Source organism: Castor canadensis, chromosome 5, assembly GCF_047511655.1.
Source record: "Castor canadensis chromosome 5, mCasCan1.hap1v2, whole genome shotgun sequence".
NCBI classification, from domain to species: domain Eukaryota; kingdom Metazoa; phylum Chordata; class Mammalia; order Rodentia; family Castoridae; genus Castor; species Castor canadensis.
Window position 1 is genome coordinate 135,345,057 of NC_133390.1, and position 19,693 is coordinate 135,364,749.

The following is a 19,693-nucleotide window of genomic DNA, read 5'->3' on the forward strand; positions in this document are numbered from 1 at the left end:
TCAGAGCCATGTAGGTGTAGTTTAAAACTTCCAGTGAGTTAGAATGCTTGATGCTGTGAGGCATGGTGACAGGGCACAGTGATGACACTTGAGGGTCAGCAGGAACCTATATGGTCTTCTATCATAACCAAGCCAGGCTGGCAGGTATATCTCCAAAACAAATAGAAAAGGCCTTATTGCCAGTAACACTGCCGTTTCACAGCAAGAGGAAATGAGAGAAAAAAAGGTAGGAAAGAGATGGAAGAAGAAATAATACCATGGAAAATACTTTTTTACGTACTTTGCTAATTGCAGAAGTCCAAAAGTAATATGTGGAAAAGAAGAGAATTTCACTAAGTGTGGAAGGACATGATTCATTCAGATGAGCTACATGAAAACTAAATCTCCCTTGACTGAATAAGAGTAGATTCTATTTATTCAACAATTATTTCAACAGTGAAATAAAATATGACTTATTAAAATAGTTATCTGTGTTTTTTACTTTTGATGTCACAATTACATAAATCATAATTAAACTGTGAGTATAATTTTAACTAACTCAATAGCAAGAAAAACTAACAAAACAAATACCAGTTTAAAAATGGGTAAATCTAGCTTTTATATATGAGAGAAAACGTGCTATTTGTCTTTATGAGTCTGGCTTATTTCACTTAACATGATGATCTCCAATTCCATCCATTTTAAAGAAAAAAGTTAACATGGACATAAATGGAGGATTATGAGGGCAATGAAGGGGGGGGAAGAGAGAGCAAGAAGGGGCAGAATATGATTGAAGTACATTATACGCATACATGAAAAGGCCCTAATGAAACACATATAAAAACTGCAAGAAAAGTGAAAAAGGGGGTATTGATTGGAGGGGAGACAAGAAGAAGGAATAATAGAGGGGATGGATATAATCAAAGTACACTGTATGTATGTGTGGAAATATCACAATGACATTCCCCCACACTGTACAATTAATGTTAATGTACACTAATAAAAATATTGAAGAAATCATCAAGCATTTGAATGGGTAAAACTCCAGAAAAATATGCAGGTGGCCAATATGCTCATGAAAAGAATCATTAAGAAAATGCAATAGTTTTCCTTTTTCTTTTCCCTTTTCTTTCCTTCTCTCTTCCTTCCTCCATCAAGCAGAAATAAAGCATCAACCAGAATCAAGCTTTCGACATTATGAACCCCTAGCCTGTGGAAAGCTTCCACACACCATATCACACTGAGAAAATTTGGTGCCTTTTCTTGCTGCTGCCACTGGCTTCAAATCTACCTGCATGTCAATTGACAGAACAAACAGGTAAGTACCACGCACCACATGGGAATTCCTTATCCACCCCTGGGAATCCCCATCCACCCCCACTGCATAAATCAGTGCAGCCCTGGGCAGATGGATCCCCCCCAACAAAACTGAATAACAAACAGCAAACTGTAATCAAACAAGGACAGTAGAGGGGGCTGATGGAACATTGAACCTGCCTCAGAAAAAGGGGACAAGGTAAAGAAATAACCACCCCCAGCGCTGAACTCTCAGTAAACAAACATAGCAATAAGTCACTTCCAGAGCAGGGCAGGTAGTGTATCACAGAGCTGATCTGAACCAGAGAGGAGCATTCAAAATTGAACTGCCCCACCTTGCTGGGGGAGGAGCTGACCAAATAGCTGCAGCTGAAGAATAACACAGCTATCAGCAAGGGAGAAACAATAGCTCTGACCACCTTGCATGATCTGGCAAAGCTACCTCACCTCACAATTTCAATTAAACTTGTAGACAGAAGAACAAAGCCTGACTCGTAAGCCAGTACCTGATGAGACCACGTCAGAACTTCTGCTTATATGCAGTACCAGGATTGGATGCCAGAGGAGTAAATCCAGAACTTAAACTAAGACTTAAATTCTATTGTTCTTGAACCTGGTGCTTTTTAAATTGTTTTTCCCTGTTGTTTTGTTTATTTGTTTTACTATTGTGGGTTTTTTATTTTTATTTTTATTCATATTTTCTTTCTAAACTATCAACTTTACCATCACCATCTTCTTATCCCTATTCTCACCCCCTTCACTGTCCCTCCTCCTGTGCTAAAATCCATTGCTCTCTTGCCCAACTACTCTTTCTTCCCCTTCTCATCCACTCTCTCCTCTGCCCCCACCTTCCCTTTCCATTCTCCCTCAACCTGTCACCAGACTACCTCTCCCTCCTACACACTCCCCACTTGCTGACTAACCTACTACACCAACTTTACATAACCACAACCCCCTGCAATCCCTGACACAAGCACCCTACACTACAACAACAAAAATACACCCAAACGCACACAAAGACCACAAAAACCAGCAGTCCCTGCACCACTTCCCTCACTCACCCACCCCACTTCCCACCTCCTTTTTAGTGCCACCCTAACCAACTCCCCAGATTTCTACATCTAGCCTAACAAACATTAACCACCCCCCAACTCCCACTGCTTATAGATATTACCATTTAGGGGTCTTCTATATAATATATAAATGACTGGTCAGGTATTGAACTTGTGAATTAGTTATTGCTAAATTACACCTCCAGAACAGGGACAGAAAGAGCACACCAACTTAGCTAACAACCAAGACAGCCATAACACATAAATTAAATCAAGGGAAAGGAAACAGGTGACTAAAACCACCAACTAGCCTATCAAGAACATAGTTGCACAGTTCCAAGTGGGACGATGGGAAGAAGAAGAAGGGATGGAAACCATTCTCCTGATTTCCAGTTCCTGACCCCAACAAAACAATGATAAATGACACTAAGGAACCCACCAATGTTCACAAAAACAGCCTCAAAGAAGAAATCTTGCAAGAAATCACTGAGAATTTAATGGAGAAGATACTAGACATGGTTAATCAAAATGTACAAGAAATTTCAAGACACCAAAAATAAACATTATGAGAAGACACACACAAAAAAAATGAACTCAGACTAGCCTTAAATAAACAGGGAAGTGAAAAAGAGAACACCATAAATATAGAAATAAATGATTTAAAGATCATTTAAAGATCTTTAAAAAATATTAAAGAGGAAATGACCCAAGACATGGAAAACCTCAGAAAAAAAGAATCAAACAGAAACACAAAACACAGTGGAAGGCCACTTCAGCAGACTAGAACAAATAGAAGACAGGATCTCAGAACTCATAGATAAAATAGAAATTAAAGGAAATACTGAAGAAATGTTAGTCAGACAACTGAAGAGCTATGAAAGAAATATGAAAGAACTCACTAACTCCATCAAAAGACCAAACCTGAGAATCATGGGTATTAAAGAAGAAGAGGTCTGAGCAAAAGGGATTCATGATATATTCAATAAAATAATAACAGAAAATTTCCCAAATCTTGAGAAAGTTTTGCCCCTTCAGGTGCAGGAAGCATCCAGGACACCAAACAGACTTAACCAAAATAGAACCTCCCCATGGCAAATTATCATTAAAACAACAAGCACAGAGAATAGAGAAAGAATATTGAAGACTGTAAGAGAGAAAAAACAAATAACATATAAAGATAACACCATAAAAATCATAGATTTCTCTTTTTTTTTATGTGACAAAATTGGTTTCCAACATTCTTTAATTGACCTTACATTGATAAATAAGTACACAGCCCATTTCTATAACTCATTACTCATTTTTCTAGTTACTCTGTTTCTGTAAAACTCTTCTCTTGTTCCAGGATTAAATTCTTTTAATCATTATACATGAATTCAGTACTTAGATTACTTTTTTCTGATTTTGATAATTTAAAAGAGATAATCCCAGGTTTGTCCTTTTATCTTGATTGGTGTCTCATCCCTTCACTTTTTCTTTTTTTTTTTTTTCATTTTTCTTTTATTATTCATATGTGCATACAAGGCTTGGTTCATTTCTCCCCCCTGACCCCACCCCCTCCCTTACCACCCACTGCACCCCCTCCCTCTCCCCCCCCTCAATACCATAGCAGATTTCTCAATGGAAACCTTAAAAGCAAGAAGGGCATGGAGTGAGGTATTTCAGGCACTGAATGAAAAAACTTCAACCCTAGGATACTCTACTCAGCAAAACTATCATTCAAAATAAATACAGCAAACCTTCCACAATAAGCATAAACTAAAACAATATATGACCACCAAACCACCACTATAAAAGATTCTCCAAGGAATTCTGCACACAGAAGATGAAAGAAAACAAAATCATGAAAGGAAGGGCAATATAAAACCACAGGAGAGGAAAAGACAAGGAATCAGAGAGTTGCATTGATTCAGATGCACACAATTAAATTCTTAAACAACAAAAACAACTAAATGTCAGGAATCCTCACACACCTATCAATATTAACACTGAATGTCAACAGACTCAACTTCCCAATCAAAAGACACGGTTTCGCAAACTGGATTAAAAAGGAAGATCTGACAATCTGTTGTTTACAGGAGACCCATCTCATTGACAGAAACAAATAGTGGCTTAAAGTGAAAGGGTGGAAGAAGATTTACCAAGCCAGTGGCCCCCAAAATAGGCAAGAGTAGCAATACTTTTATCAGAAAAATAGACTTCAAATTTACATTAATCAAACAAAATAAAGGACACTTCATACTAATAAAAGGAGAAATACAGCAAAAGGAAATAACAATTATCAACCTATATGCACTCAATTTCATCAAACATACTCTAAAGGACTTAAAAGCACATATACACTCTAACACAGTGGTAGTGAGAGACTTTAATACCCCCATCACCAATAGATAGGTCACCCAAACAAAAAAATCTATAAAGAAATTCTAGAACTAAGTCACCAAAGAACAAATGGACCTAGCTGATGTCTACAGACTATTTCATCCAACATCCACACAATATATGTTCTTCTCAGCAGTCCATGGAACTTCCTCTAAAATTGATCGTGTCTTAGGGCATAAAGCAAGGCTCAGCAAATATAAGGAAATAGAAAGAATACCATGCATTCTATCTGATCACAGTGTATTAAAACTAGAACTCAACAACAAAAATAACAGCAGAAAATATGCAAACAATTGGAAACTGAATAACACATTGCTCAATGATCAGTGGGTCATTGATGAAATAAAAGAGGAAATTAAAAGGTCCCTGGAAGTTAATGAAAATGAAAACACCACCTACCAGAAGCTATGAAACACAGTAAAGAAAGTCCTAAAAGGAAAGCTTATGGCCATGAATGCATATATTAAAAGGACAGAAAGACCTCACATAAACAACCTAATGTTACATTTCAAACTCCTAGAAAAACAAGAACAAGCAAAACCCAAATCAAGCAGAAGGAGAGAAATAATAAAAATAAGGGCCAAAATTAATAACACAGAGACAAAAAACATACAAAGAATCAACGAAATATAAACCTGGTTCTTTGAAAAAATAAACAAGATTGATAAACCCCTGGCAAATCTGACTATAATGAGGTGGGAAAAAGACCCAAATCAGTAAAATCTGAAACACAAAAGGGGAGATAACAAACACCCAGGAAATCCAGAGAATCATCAGAGACTACTTTGAGAAACTATATTCAAATAAATTTGAAAATCTTGAAGGAATGGACAAATTTCTAGATACTTATGACCATCCAAAACTGAACCAAGAGGATATTAACCACCTAAGCAGATCTATAACACAAAATGAAATTGAAGCAGCAATAGTCTCCCAAAAAAGAAAAGTCCAGGACCTGACAGACTGAATTCTATCAGATCTTTAAAGAAGAACTAATACCAACTCTCCTTAAACTTTTCCACAAAATAGAAAGGAAAGGAACACTGCCTAACTCATTCTATGAAGCTAGTGTTACACTCATCCTGAAACCAGACAAAGACACCTCCAAAAAGGAGAACTATAGGCCAATCTCCTTAATGAACACTGATGCAAAAATCCTCAATAAAATAATGGCAAACCAAATCCAACAACATATCAGAAAAATCATTCACCACGACCAAGTCAGCTTCATCCCAGGGATGGAGGGATGGTTCAACATACGCAAATCTATAAATGTAATACCACACTTTAATGGAAGCAAAGACAAAAACCACTTGATCTTCTCAACAGATGCAGAAAAAGTCTTTGATAAGATTCAACACCACTTCATGATAAAAGCTCTAAGAAAACTAGGAATAGAAGGAAAGTACCTCAACATTATAAAAACTATATGTGACAAACCTATAGCCAACATCATACTTAATGGTGAAAAACTGAAACCATTTCCCTTAAAATCAGGAAGGAGATATGGGTGCTCACTCTCCCCATTCCTTTTCAACATAGTTCTGGAATTCCTAGCCAGAACAATAAGGTAAGAAGAAGTAATAAGAGGAATATAAATAGGTAAAGAAACTGTCAAAATATCCCTATTTGCAGACGATATGATCCTATACCTCAAAGATCCAAAAAACTCTACCCAAAAACTCCTAGATACCATAAACAACTTCAGCAGTGTGGCAGGATACAAAATCAACTTACAAAAATCAGTAGCTTTTCTATACTCCAACAATGAACAAATTGAGAAAGAGTATATGCAAACAATTCTATTTACAATAGCCTCAAGAAAAAATCAAATACCTAGGAGTAAATTTAACAAAGGATGTGAATGACCTCTACAAGGAGAACTACAAACCTCTGAAGTAAGAGATCAAGGAAAACTACAGAAGTGGAATGATTTCCCATGCTCATGGATTGGTAGAATCAACATAGGAAAAATATCTATACTACCAAAGGCAATCTATATATTCAACACAATTCCCATCAAAATCCCAATGACATTCATTACAGAGACTGAAAAATCTACCCTAAAGTTCATTTGGAAACAAAAGAGATGCGAATTGCCAAGGCAATACTCAGCAAAAAGCAATGCTGGAGGTATCACAATATCCAACTTCAAACTATATTACAAAGCAATAGTAATAAAAACAGCATGGTACTGGCACAAAAACAGATATGAAGACCAGTGGAACAGAATAAAGGATCCGGATGTGAATACACACAGCTATGCCCACCTTATTTTTGACAAAGGAGCCAAAGACATATGATGGAGAAAAGACAGCCTTCTTCAACAAATGCTGCTGGGAAAAGTGGTTATCTGCCTGCAAAAAACTGAAACTAGATCCATGTTTATCACCCTGTACTAGTGTCAATTCAAAATGGATCAAGGACCTTAATATCAGACCCGAAACTCTGAAGTTAGTACAAGAAAGAGCAGGGAATACTTTGGAAGCAATAGGTATAGGCAAGGACTTCCTCAATAGAACACCAGCAGCTTAGCAACTACGAGAAAAGATGGACAAATTGAACTACATAAAATTAAAAAGTTTCTGCACAACAAAAGAAATGGTCTCTAAACTGAAGAGACCACCTACACAGTGTGAGAAAATATTCGCCGGCTATACATCAAAGGACTGATAACCAGAATATACAGGGAGCTCAAAAAACTAAACTCCCCTAAAAACAATGAGCCAATAAAGAAATGGGCAACTAAACTAAACAGAACATTTTCAATGGAAGAAATCCAAATAGCCAAAAAACACATGAAAAAGTGCTCCCAATCCCTGGCCATAAAGGAAATGTAAATCAAAACCACACTAAGATTCCATCTCACTCCTGTTAGAATAGCTATCATCAAAAACACCACCAACAACAAATGTTGGCAAGGATGCAGGGGAAAAAGGAACCCTCATACGCTGTTGGTGGAAAACAACTGTTGGTGGAAAGCAATATGGAGGCTTCTTTAAAAACTACACATAGATCTGCCATATGATCAGCAATACCACCCCTAGGGATATACCCAAAGGAATGCAACTCAGGTTATTCCAAAGGCACCTGCACACCCATGTTTGTTGCAACACTATTCACAATAGCCAAGTTATGGAAACAACCAAGATGCCCCAATAAATGGATTAATAAAATGTGTATTTATACACAATGGAATTTTACTCAGCCACAAAGAAGAATGAAATTTTGTCATTCGCTAGTAAATGGATGGAACTGAAGAACATCATCTTAAGCAAAGTTAGCCAAGCTCAGAAGGCCAAAAATTGTATGTTCTCCCTCATATGCAGACTTTAGACCAAAACAATTGCAGTAATATTATTGTGACATGGGTCACACGCTAAGGGGAAAACACATACATGAGGAATAGGGAAAGGAAGGAAACCTAAAACTTGAAAGAGTTTGATGTGCCCACTGCAGAGGAGCTAATAAAGTAATCTTAAACTGACAGAGGCCACTACAGGAAGGTGACCAGGAAGTAGTAAAGAGGTCTGGTAGAGATGAACCAATTTGGGTTGTAATACACATGTGCATGGAAGCAATGATAGGAATTTCTCTGTATAACTATCCTTATCTCAAACTAGCAAAAACATTATGTCTTTTTTATTATCAAGTATATCTTCTCTTCAACAAAATTGGTGAAGAGGGCAGAACAGGTTCTGCCTGGAAGCAAGGAGAGGTAGCCCAAACAATGTAAGCACATATGGATAAATGAATAAACAATAAAAAAGAAAATGCAATAAAACCACAGGTGAGATACTACTTTGTACACAGTGTTTTAAAAATAGATAAAAAACATAACAATAAGTGCTGGCAAAGACATGCAGAAATTAGAACTTTATTGCATTCCTTGTAGGAAATATAAAATGTTGAGTCATCTATGGAAAACTATAGTGGCTCCTCAGAAAATTCTACATAAAACTTCATGTCATCCAGCAATTCCACTTCTTGATATAGTTAAAAGAACAAAAAGCAAGGAGTCAAACAGATATTCATAGACCGATGTTCATACTAGCATTATTCAGAATGGCCAAAATGTGGAAGCAACCTAAGCATACATTGATGGATGAACAGTTAAACAAAATTTTTTAAATGGAGCATTATTCAGCCTTAACAAGGAAGGAAATTCTGACACGTGGTACCAGTGAATGAACACTTAGGACCTATGCTAAGTGAAATAGCCAGTTATGAATTAACAAATACTGTATGATTCCACTACGCTGAGATATCCTGATTAGTGAAAATCATAGTTTCAAAAGGAAAAGTGATCATTGTCAGGGTATAAGGGATGGAGAATAAGGAAATTATTGTTATTCAGAATGGAGCTTCAGTTTAGGAAGATGAAAAAATTCTGGAGATGGATGGTGGTGATAGTTATAAAACAATGTAAATGTGAAATGCTACTGAAGTGTGCCATTAAGAATGGTTAAAGTTTGCCAGGTGTCAATGGCTTACTCCTGTAATCCTAGCTATTTGGGAGACAGAGATTGGGAGGATCATGGTTTAACGCCAGACCAGGCTAAAAAAGTTTGTGAGATTCCATCTCAACAGAAACACCTGGATGTGGTAGAGTGCACCTGTCATCCAGTTACCGAAGAAAGCAACAAACAATAAGATCACTATCCAGACAGGCCCAGGCAAAAAGTGAAACCCCATCCAAAAAATAACGAGAGTGAAAAGGGCTGGAGGTGTGGCTCAAGTAGTAGACCACCTGCATAGCAAGCACAAGGCCCTGAGTTCAACCCCAGTACCTCCCCCTTTAAAAGGTTGAAATTGTTAAATTTTATATTATTTATATTTTAGCATGCTCAAAAGAAAAAAATACATACTTTGACACATCCCAACTGCCTCCTACCTGGCTAACTTTCTTGTAAATATTCCCTTTTCTTTGTGTGCACATTGATATTATGAATTTTCCTCCCAGTGAGAAAAGTGTTAGGAGATGTTCTGCCTATGTTAAGAGGTGTGTTCACAAATGAGCTCTCCATAGAAGTCTAAGTTATCTCATACCACTCATATACAATAATTTAGTGAATTAATATATCTGCCTTTAGAACTGTTTACTTTATGAACTTCAGATTGCTATGTTAAAATTTATAAAATTTCCATTACCATTTGCTCACATTTTGCCTTTAGTTTTCTGGGTTACACTGGTGGGGGAAGTGGTCAGGGAATAAAATAGTGACAAACTGTAAACAAAGAATAACTAAAAATTGCTGAGCACTTCAATGCACACCAAGGAGACATTAACTATGTTTAAGACGGATAGATGTGCTTAGCTTGCTCACTCTGACTCAAAGCTTGTACATTCAGAAACGTACCCCCAACTTGAATCCATTTCAAAAGTTGTCAAAACATGTTTATGGATCTCTTTGTAAGAAAAGCAGCATTTTCACAAGCAAATCTTTCTTCTTAAAAACATCAAAATGTACTACTTAAAGTTGAGCTTGAAATCCAGCCTTGACTTAAATTTTACCCCAATGAGCAATTGCAGTCCATTTCCTTCTCCAACAGGATGAATGAACCTTGGAAGGTCAGAGAGCTAGTATGACTCTTTGGGGAAAGGCCTGATGTCCTTCCCATCCCACCCCAAGGACAAGTCAGAGCAGACTGTTTCCCTTTGGTTTATTCCACCTTTTAAAAGATAATTTCCTCTCCAGCGCCGAAAGCAGAACAGTTAACAGGGTTAGAGAAGCTAACCACCTCATGGTCTGAAACATTAACACAACCCACATGATTCAAAATTCCAAGCTGTCTTTGGATTTTAATGAGAACTGAAACTGCTTATTTGGGATAAGCAGATGCTTTGTGGAAAAACTTTTCCAAGTCCTTGGAATATCCTGGAGCATCAGGATCAGAGTGTACCCCATTCCTGGACGTAAATGCAGACAGAACACTGACTGTCACAGTCTTTCCATGCTTCTTCTTTGGGATAAGAGAGTGGAGGAGGTTTGTGGAGAAGAGTGGAGACTAGGAAAATTTGAATTCAGTAATATGAAAACTTTATTTGGGAACTAGATAGATGAATTTAGTCAAAACAGAAAAAATGATATAGAAGAATATTTCTCCTAAATAATCTATGTTTTCATTAAAGTCAACTACTCCTATATTCTTTGGCTTTATTGTTTTTCTATTTTCAATTTTCTAAAAAGTTTTTATGGAAATTGACCTTTAAAAAGTAGTTACATCAGTTGCCACTTATTGATCTAATGTTAAGTCTGTTACATTTTTCAATTAATCCCCACAGATATTCTGGAGCTACTATTATGATTCCAATGTTACCAATAGGTAAATTAAGTAAGTCTCAGAGAATGTCCATGAGTTTCCCAAGGAACTCTTAGGTGGTGAGACTAGAATTCAAACTAAGATTGTTAGATCTCAGAACCAATGTTTTGACTACTAAATTCTAACACCAGCCAATATTACCAATAAAGCCATAACTATTATTGAGTAATGTGAAGGTTTGTAATCTTAACTCCCTGTTTTTTAAAGAGACAACATAGAGCTAAAAAAGACAATCTAAAAACCTTATTTTTAAGGGAGGGGTTCCTAAGAACACATTAGTCTACAGTTAGTTAATTTGAGGAGCTACGGTAGTCATTAGCCTATTAAATGTCCTGAGAAACACTGTGGTTAAGAGGGGTGTTTATTACCTGAATTAATCAAGTTTTGCTACAAGAATGCTGCAGAACTAAATCCCCAACTCCAGTGTCTTACAATAACCATGTATTTTTCACAGGTCCCCTGTACTGGCTCAGTGGAAACCACAGGTGGTATTTAGACCTGTGTGTGTGTGTGTCTGTCCTTCTGGGACCCAGGTCAAAGGAGCAGTGCTTACCTAGAGAAAGGTCTTATATGATAAGGAGTGCAAGAAGCCAAGTGAACCACACGTTTGACTTGGATTTAAGTTCTCTGCTTGGATGTAGCATATATCTATTCACTTACATCCTATTGGTCAAAGCAAGTCACATGACCAAGACTTGTCACAATAAGGTTGGGAAACATCCAGCCACACCTGTGAAGAGATAAGAGAATGAACATTTACTGAGAATTAATACATTCTACAGCAATGGTAGATACTTCACAAACTTATCTTAAAATACCTTGCATTTTAAGCTTTCATTTGCTTCAGCAGTAAATCTTTTACTGCTCAAGATGCTCTTATTCCCTGAGCATAGAGATGAATTTACTTAATTGATGTAATACAGTCTCCTACTTATAAAATGCTGTTTTAATTAATAGAAAAGTGAAAGAACCTCAGATGTGATGCTTTCAAAGAAAATAATAGTAATACTTTGAATTTATAAAGGTTCATTACATTAAAGAATTTTATTAGCCAACATATCTACCTTTTTGTTCTTCTCACAAAACAGCCTGTGAATCAGCTGTTGCAATCCATGTATTAAAAGCAGAAACTCTGAGACTCCTAGATGTTTGGAAATATTTTCTCTAGGTTAGAGCAGTGGAACCAAATACAAAACCATCCCCCTGCCATTCAGTAAACCATGGCCAATGGTCGTACATATAATTGCACCATAAGGATACAATATGCACTTAAGGATTGAAAGGTACAAAATAAACTTTCTTGTGGATTTTGTTTTAAAAGTGTCTCAAACCTATGCTAAACATGAATAAGACTCAGTAAGGAAAAACCTCAGAGATATGTGAACGGTCAGTTGTTATCATGAAAATTAAGACCATTTGCCTGAAAGAATATTTATTACATTACACTGGTGAACATAGCTTATTTTAAATGCTTGAGACCAGAAGTATTTCAGACTTTAAATTTTGCATATACATAATGAGATCTCTTGAGGAGGAGACCCAAGTCTAAACCCAAAATTCATTTATGGCTCATATACATCTTATACACATGGCCTGAAAGTAATACTTTTCATATAATACTTTTAGTGCACCTGTTATTTTGTTGTTGTTGTTTTGGTTTGGTTTGGTTTTTTTGCAGTACTGGGGTTTGAACTCAGGCCCCTACCTTGAGCCACTCCACCAGTCCTTTTTAAATCATGGGATTTTTTTCGAGATAGGGTCTCGTGATCTATTTGCCTAGGCTGGCTTTGAACCACGATCCTCCTGATCTCTGCCTCCTGAGCAGCTAGGACCACAGGTGTGAGCCACCAGCACCCATGGTGCACTTGTTTTTTGACTGTAAACTGTCACATGATGTCATGGCATCATGTCATTGCTAAAATAAGTTTCAGATTTTGGGACATACTGAATTTGAAGATTAGGAATGCTTAACCTGTACTTGGAGCATAAAAGGTTTGTGATCCACTTAGATTTGTCCCAAAAATAAGATTGTTGTCTAAAATATGATGATGGTAGGTTTTTTTTTCCCTTGTTTTTCTTCGGAAGTAGTGGTAGCTGTCACTAATTTCTTTTTCATAGGGAATGGAAATGCAGCTCTGTCTTTCTTACCTATAACCAAATAGATACACAGACTACCAAATATTGACTCTGCAGGTCTCACCATATTGAACTTTTGTAGCAGAGGGGATCCAGGGCAATAAAAATTGGATATAAACAATAAATAAGAAAAACAAAACACAAGGCAAAATGGCAATGTTGAAAGAAGGAATGAGTTTGTACTGTGTGAACTGGAGAGGACATGTGCTACTCTCTCAGGCCAGTGCTGCTTATACCACTGCAGACCTAGGAAAATATCATTGCTGCCTTCCTTGGTTTAATCATTTTTTTCTTTTTGGAACTCAAAAGTTTAAATAAAGCTAGGAATAAGGAGTTTAGGGGAAATGAAATATAAGAAAAAGAAATCAGCAGCAACAGGTCAGAAAAGTGTCAGAAATAAAATCACCTTGGAACTATTTCCAAATAAAGCAGAAATAGGAATATGAAACAAAGCAAGAAATAATCTATCATCTGTATTAAACCCAAAATATGGTGTGGTGCAGCGGAAAGCCGACAGAGGCAGGAGGATTGCTTGAGTATAGGAGTTCAGGGGCAGCCTGGGCAACTTAGTGAGACTCCATCTCAAACCTTTTATTTTTAAAGAGCTGAGCATGATGGTGCACTTCTGTAACTCCAGCTGTACAGGAAGCAGAGATGGGAAGATCATAATTCAAGACCAGCCCCAGCAAAGGTTAGCACAGTCCTATCTCAATGTCAAACTTGGTGGCATGGTGGTGCACACCTGTGGTTCCAACTACCCAGGAGGTAGAGGTAGGATTGTCTGAGGACAGCCTAGGCACAAAGCACAAGACCCTATCTGAAAAATAACTAAAACAAAATTACTGGGGCATGGCAGAGTGCTTGCCTAGCAAGTGTGAGGCCCTGATTTCAAACCCTAGTACAACCTCCCTCCTCAATTTTTCAAAAGGGCTGAGGATGTAGCTCAGTGGTAGAGTGCTTGCTTAGCATGTGCAATGCCCTGAGTTCAATTCCCAGTACTGCAACAAACAAACAAACAAAAAACTTAGTGGTGCAAAAAAAAAAAAAAAGAAAAGAAAGAATTTCTTTTGCTCAAAAATCTCCAATTTGAATCAAGCTTGCCCAAGTGCAAAGTTTATCTGCTCAATCACTATCAGTGGAGTGTCTCACTGAGATCTGGAAGACGCACTTCTGAGATGGCACTCACGTGGTTGGTAAGTGGACGCCAGCTGTGGGCTGGGAACTCATGCAGGCCTGGGGCTTCAGTTACATTCCAGGTGGCCCCCCTCCATGTGTCCTGGGTCTTCTCACACCAAGGTGCTGAGGGTTTGTCTCAGTTATTTTGGGACTCTACTGTTTGGTGCATATATATATTTATAATTATTGTATCTTCTCAGTGAATTGACTCATACTACATGGTATCCTTCTCTGTCTTTTGTAATAATTTTGGCTCCTCTGATATTTTCAATAACCTGTCCTCAAATTTGCAGATCCCTTCTTCTACTTGATCTCTTCTGCAGAGAGAACCCTCTATTAAAAATTTCAGTTTAGTTACTGTATCCTTAAGATCCAATGTTTCTGTTTAGCATTTTTAATATATTTTCTATCTCTTTGTTAAAATTCTCTCTGTTTATGCATCATTCTGGTGATCTCAGTGAGCATCTTTATGACTGTTACTTAATGCTCTGTTAGGTAAATCATATAACTCTATTTCATTAGGGTCAAGTTCTAGAATGTTGCCATTTGTGCATTTGACAAAACAGTCACCTCTCCTAGTCTTCATAGACTGGTCAAAGTCCCTCACCAACCAACCCAGATAGAGGAACTCTGGGGACCTCAACCAATTCCTTCCCTCCCAGGGAGAAGCAAACAGTTGCAGGCTTTGTCTACTTGCTCTGCACTAACTATGGTTTAGCATCAATGTTGACAAGCAATCCAAGCTGTCATCTGTCCAATCCCAATCCCCCAGCAGTTAGATTATGCCAGCATCATTAAAGCCCTCAGAAAGTTAGTACTCTAATGCTCATACACCCCTTTCCCTCTACTGGGTGAAGCTAGAAGCTAGGGATCTCTTCCTGATCATATGGTACTGCAATAGGAGCAGAGTCTCCACTGACAGTGTCTCAAGTCCTTTGCTGGCTCCTGGCTTCATACTTGCCCGGAGTACAGCAGCCTTTCAATTCATTTCTGACTTCTCAAAAAAATGATTTTATTAGAGAATTATTGCTGAATCAGTATGTTTGTGGAGGAAGGAGGGGCCAGGGCTTCCTATACCTCCATCTTGTTTTTAGAGCAATTGTTGACTTAAAGTATGTTTTGTTTGATATTAGTATAATCACTCCAGGTCTCTTTTAGTTACTGTTTACATGATACACACTTTTTATCATGTTACTTTCAAGATGGAAACATGGGCACTCAAATTATTTCTACAGTAAGATTTTATATATATATATATATATATATATATATATATATATATATAATCCACACACATCATTTATGTAGCCATCAGAAAAGAGACAATATCCTTAGTGATGTTGAGTGCAGACAGGTAGAAGGAGCTATGAATTCAACAGACAAAGGCGCAAAGATCATACAATTTGCCAGAAGTTAAATTTGAGAACACACTAGTTACTTAACTAAAAATAAGAAATATAAATCAGCATGACTCAAGTGTGATCTAAATCTTATTATGGATACACAAACTAAGATTTCTAATCCTCGCAATTACAGAATTGAGTGTGAACATGGAAGATGTTTATAGCAATTTGACATTGCCTCAGAATCTAATGCATGAATGGACTTGTCTTGTTGAAGGCAAGGTGAGTTTGGGTGAAGTCACACTCACACAAGTGATGCACAAGTAGTCCATGGATTTGCTAGTCATGTGCAATAGGTCCACACAGCACTCTGGGAGAGGTAAGAAACCAAATGTAATATCAGTGCTTTACCATGCGTTATGTAAGACATATTGAATTAAGAATATATGCTTAGAAGATTTTCCTTGTCAGATTAGCAAGTTATAAAAGAAAAATAACCCAGTTCTCAATTCTGCCATTTTTGTGGAATGAGCACTCTTACAAATAAAAGTGTAATTGATATGCGCCATTAATGAGAGCAGTTTAATAGTATTTATGCAGTTCTAAAACATCTATAGTCATTGAGTAATTAATTATAATATTATTTCTATGGAAATAATTTTATGCTCAGTGATATTATACACGATAGAGGACTGGGTTGTAGCTAAATGGTGAAACACTTGCCTACTGTGCACAAAGCCCTGGGCTCTATTCCCAGCACCCCAAGAAGAAAAAGTAAAATGACTGACATATGATATCATTTTCTCATGGAAAACTATAAATAGCTTAAATTCATCATAAAGAGAAGTTAATTTATGTCAAAATATTATATAACTACTATAATTACACTTACAAAGATTTAAAATGAAGGCTTTGTAATTATTAAAGAACATGCATTTATTTTAGAAAATATTGAAAAAAATAAATGAAAGCTCTATTGCCCCAACACCCAGAGTTAAAAACAGTATATGAGTGAGTTTTATCTCTCTTTTTAGAAAAGTATATTTGTACATTTTTAATACATTATTTTTCCCTCATGAATAAAATTGACTCCATGGCTGTACAACACATTTCTACCCACTTTTCCACTGCCCGGTTGTCTCTTTTTCTCTGTATTAATCAATGGCTAGTGACTAACGCTCAGTGGCTTAAAACAGTGCATGTGTGTTTCTCTCTAATCTACATTTCTATTTCGGGTTAGCAGATCTCTACTTATTATCTTCAGTGAGCCATGTCATTTCAAATATTGTTGGTTCCCTTTGCTAAACCTAGAGCATTTCCTTTTAGCTGTTAAATGCTTTGGCCTGGAAATGATACATGTCACTTCTGCATATGACTCACTGTCAGGCTGTCCCCAACCCCACCCAAACACAAGCTGTCCGGGAAGAGTGAGACTCCCACATGTCCCGAAGGGGAGCTATAAACATTTAACAAAGAGTAGAGGAGACTTCCATGCCAGGTTTACAAAGCACCATTGCACTAAGAAAATAATTCTCTGCCCCAGGAATGTCCCCTAATGTACTCAACTATCCTCATTGGCGAGCACTTTAGTGTTTTGTTCTTTTGAATATTATAAGATGTATCTGTAACATTTCATATATTAATCTTTGATTCCACTTGATTATTCCCTTTAGATGCATATTGTGAAAAACTAGATCAAAGCATATAAATATTATAATACTGTTTAAAATTTTATTGTTTTTTCAGAACATTTGCACAAGCAAATTTAATACCAGATATACTGTGCATATTTAAATGACATCCCCTGCATATTGTCATTTTAATAGGCTATACTAATATGATAACAGACATTGTATTGTATCTCATTGTTTTAATTACTAAAGTGGTTAATGTTATATTAAAATGTTTAAAATGCAGTGAGAAGGACTAGGTAAAATATCAACCATACAAAATACTAGGGATGGAGAAAATCATCTAAACCCTACATAGTGATTTAATGTATTGTGATTACTGATAATTTTGTCTTGTCTTTCTGTTTTTGCATTTGCTAATTTTACTACAATTATCAGAATCAAGAAATGTTTACTGAGCTTATGATAAAGTGACATCTTAAATCAGTGAGTAACAGAATTATTCAAAATTTGGCACTGGGAAAGTTGAATAGGAAAAAAATTCTGTCTTCACTATAGATATTAATAAGTTCTAGAATAAAAATCTCTATGCAGATAAGAAAACAAACAAATCTCATTATATAATGTAGAATTAAAACTTTTTGGTAGAAAATGCTTTCTTAGGCAGTATAAAAATCCAAGCAGAGGTTTCTTCAAATAAACCTTTAAAACAACTGAATAATCTAAGCCAAAAAAAGTCTACGGAAAAGGAACAGAATGAGAATTTTAATAGCAATATGTGTCTTGTGTATAGAACAAGTGTCCAGAATATATAAAGAATCTCTACAAATCAACGTGAAGATGCTCAAAGTAAATGTTGATATTATTAGGGCAAGGCAAATTGAAGCAATCAACTATATCTTTTTATCTTTCATACGCATAACATTGCAAGAAAGATAATAAATAACATAGCTAATAAAGACTTTTTGATCAAGACTTTGCAACATCTACTAATATTAAAAATTATACATACCCCTTAGGCTCAGCATTTTGCCTCTACTTGTATTATTCAAAGATATTTCCACTTAAGCACAGTTTACAAAAATATTTATTATAAGTTTATAATAGTCAAAAACTGAATTCAACCTAAATATCCTTAAAGATGTAGTGGCAAAATATTTTAGGATACATCCATGCTATGGAATATTAGCCAGTGATTACAAATAATAAGTTATGATTATATACAAAGACATGGAAAAATATCTAACACATATCGTAAAGTGAAAAACATCACAAAGTGGTTCATTAGGTATGGTCTCATTTTCAACTAAGCAGAAGACAGAGATTAGGAGTGTGATCTCTTGATCCAGAGTCTCTGGAGTCTCATCCTGTGTATATTTAATGACTTGGGTAAGTCATTTAACCTCCCTGGCCTCAGAACCCATCGTGTTATCAAATGAGTTTAACTATGTGTTTAGAAAAATTATCAGGAGTCTCACGAGTTTTAGCCATCTCTTTAAACAACAACAACAAAAAAAACCCCATACAAATCAAGGTAGAATGATTTACCTACATGTATACTTTTGTAAATAGAAAAAAAAGTATGAGATTATTCATAAACTATGAACTTTGGCACCTTCAGAGCAGGAAGGTAGAATGAGAAGAAAGCCAGGAAGGTTGATTTTTACTTTGTGTGAACTGGTAAAAATGTTATTCATTTGGACTTCTTCCTGTGAGAAAACTCTGTTTAGTTCATTTGCCCATTTCTTCAATGGGTCTTTGATTTTTTAGGAAGTTTAGTTTTTTGAGTTCCCTGTATATTCTGGTTATTAATCCCTTGTCAGATGTATAGCTGGCAAAGATTATCTCCCATTCTGTGAGCTGCCTCTTCAATCTGGTGACCGTTTCTTTTGTTGTGTAGAAGCTTTTTAGTTTCATATAGTCCCATTTGTCAATACTTTCTCTTAGTTGCTGAGCCATTGTGTTCTATTTATGAACTCATTGCCTATGCCTCTTTGTTCCAGTGTATCCCCTGCTCTTTCCTTCACTACTTTCTAAGTTTCAAGTCTTATATTAAGGCCCTTGATCCACTTTGAGTTGATACTTGTACATGGTGAAAGACATGGATCTAGTTTCCATTTTTTGCATGCAGATATCCAGTATTCCCAGCTATATTTGTTGAAGAGGATGTCTTTTTTCCATCGTACATTTTGGTGCCTTTGTCAAAAATCAGATGGGCATAGCTGCATGGATTCATATCTGAGTCTTCTGTTCTGTTCCACTGGTCTTCATGTCTGTTTTTGTGCCAGTACCATGCTGTTCATACTGCTATGGGTCTGTACTATAGTTTGAAGTCAGGTGTTGTGATACCTCC

General features: G+C 36.4%; 1 long non-coding RNA gene across 2 annotated transcripts in view; it reads right to left on the reverse strand.

The window, feature by feature from the left end:
- Nucleotides 1–19,693, reverse strand: part of LOC141423111 (uncharacterized) — a 53,872-nt gene that overhangs the window by 9,247 nt on the left and 24,932 nt on the right. The window contains exon 2 of one of the 2 annotated variants that reach the window (XR_012447767.1): nucleotides 11,608–11,784. This is a non-coding gene — a long non-coding RNA (uncharacterized lncRNA). The remainder of the gene's footprint in view (nucleotides 1–11,607; nucleotides 11,785–19,693) is intronic. The other variant, XR_012447766.1, reaches the window with a different exon arrangement.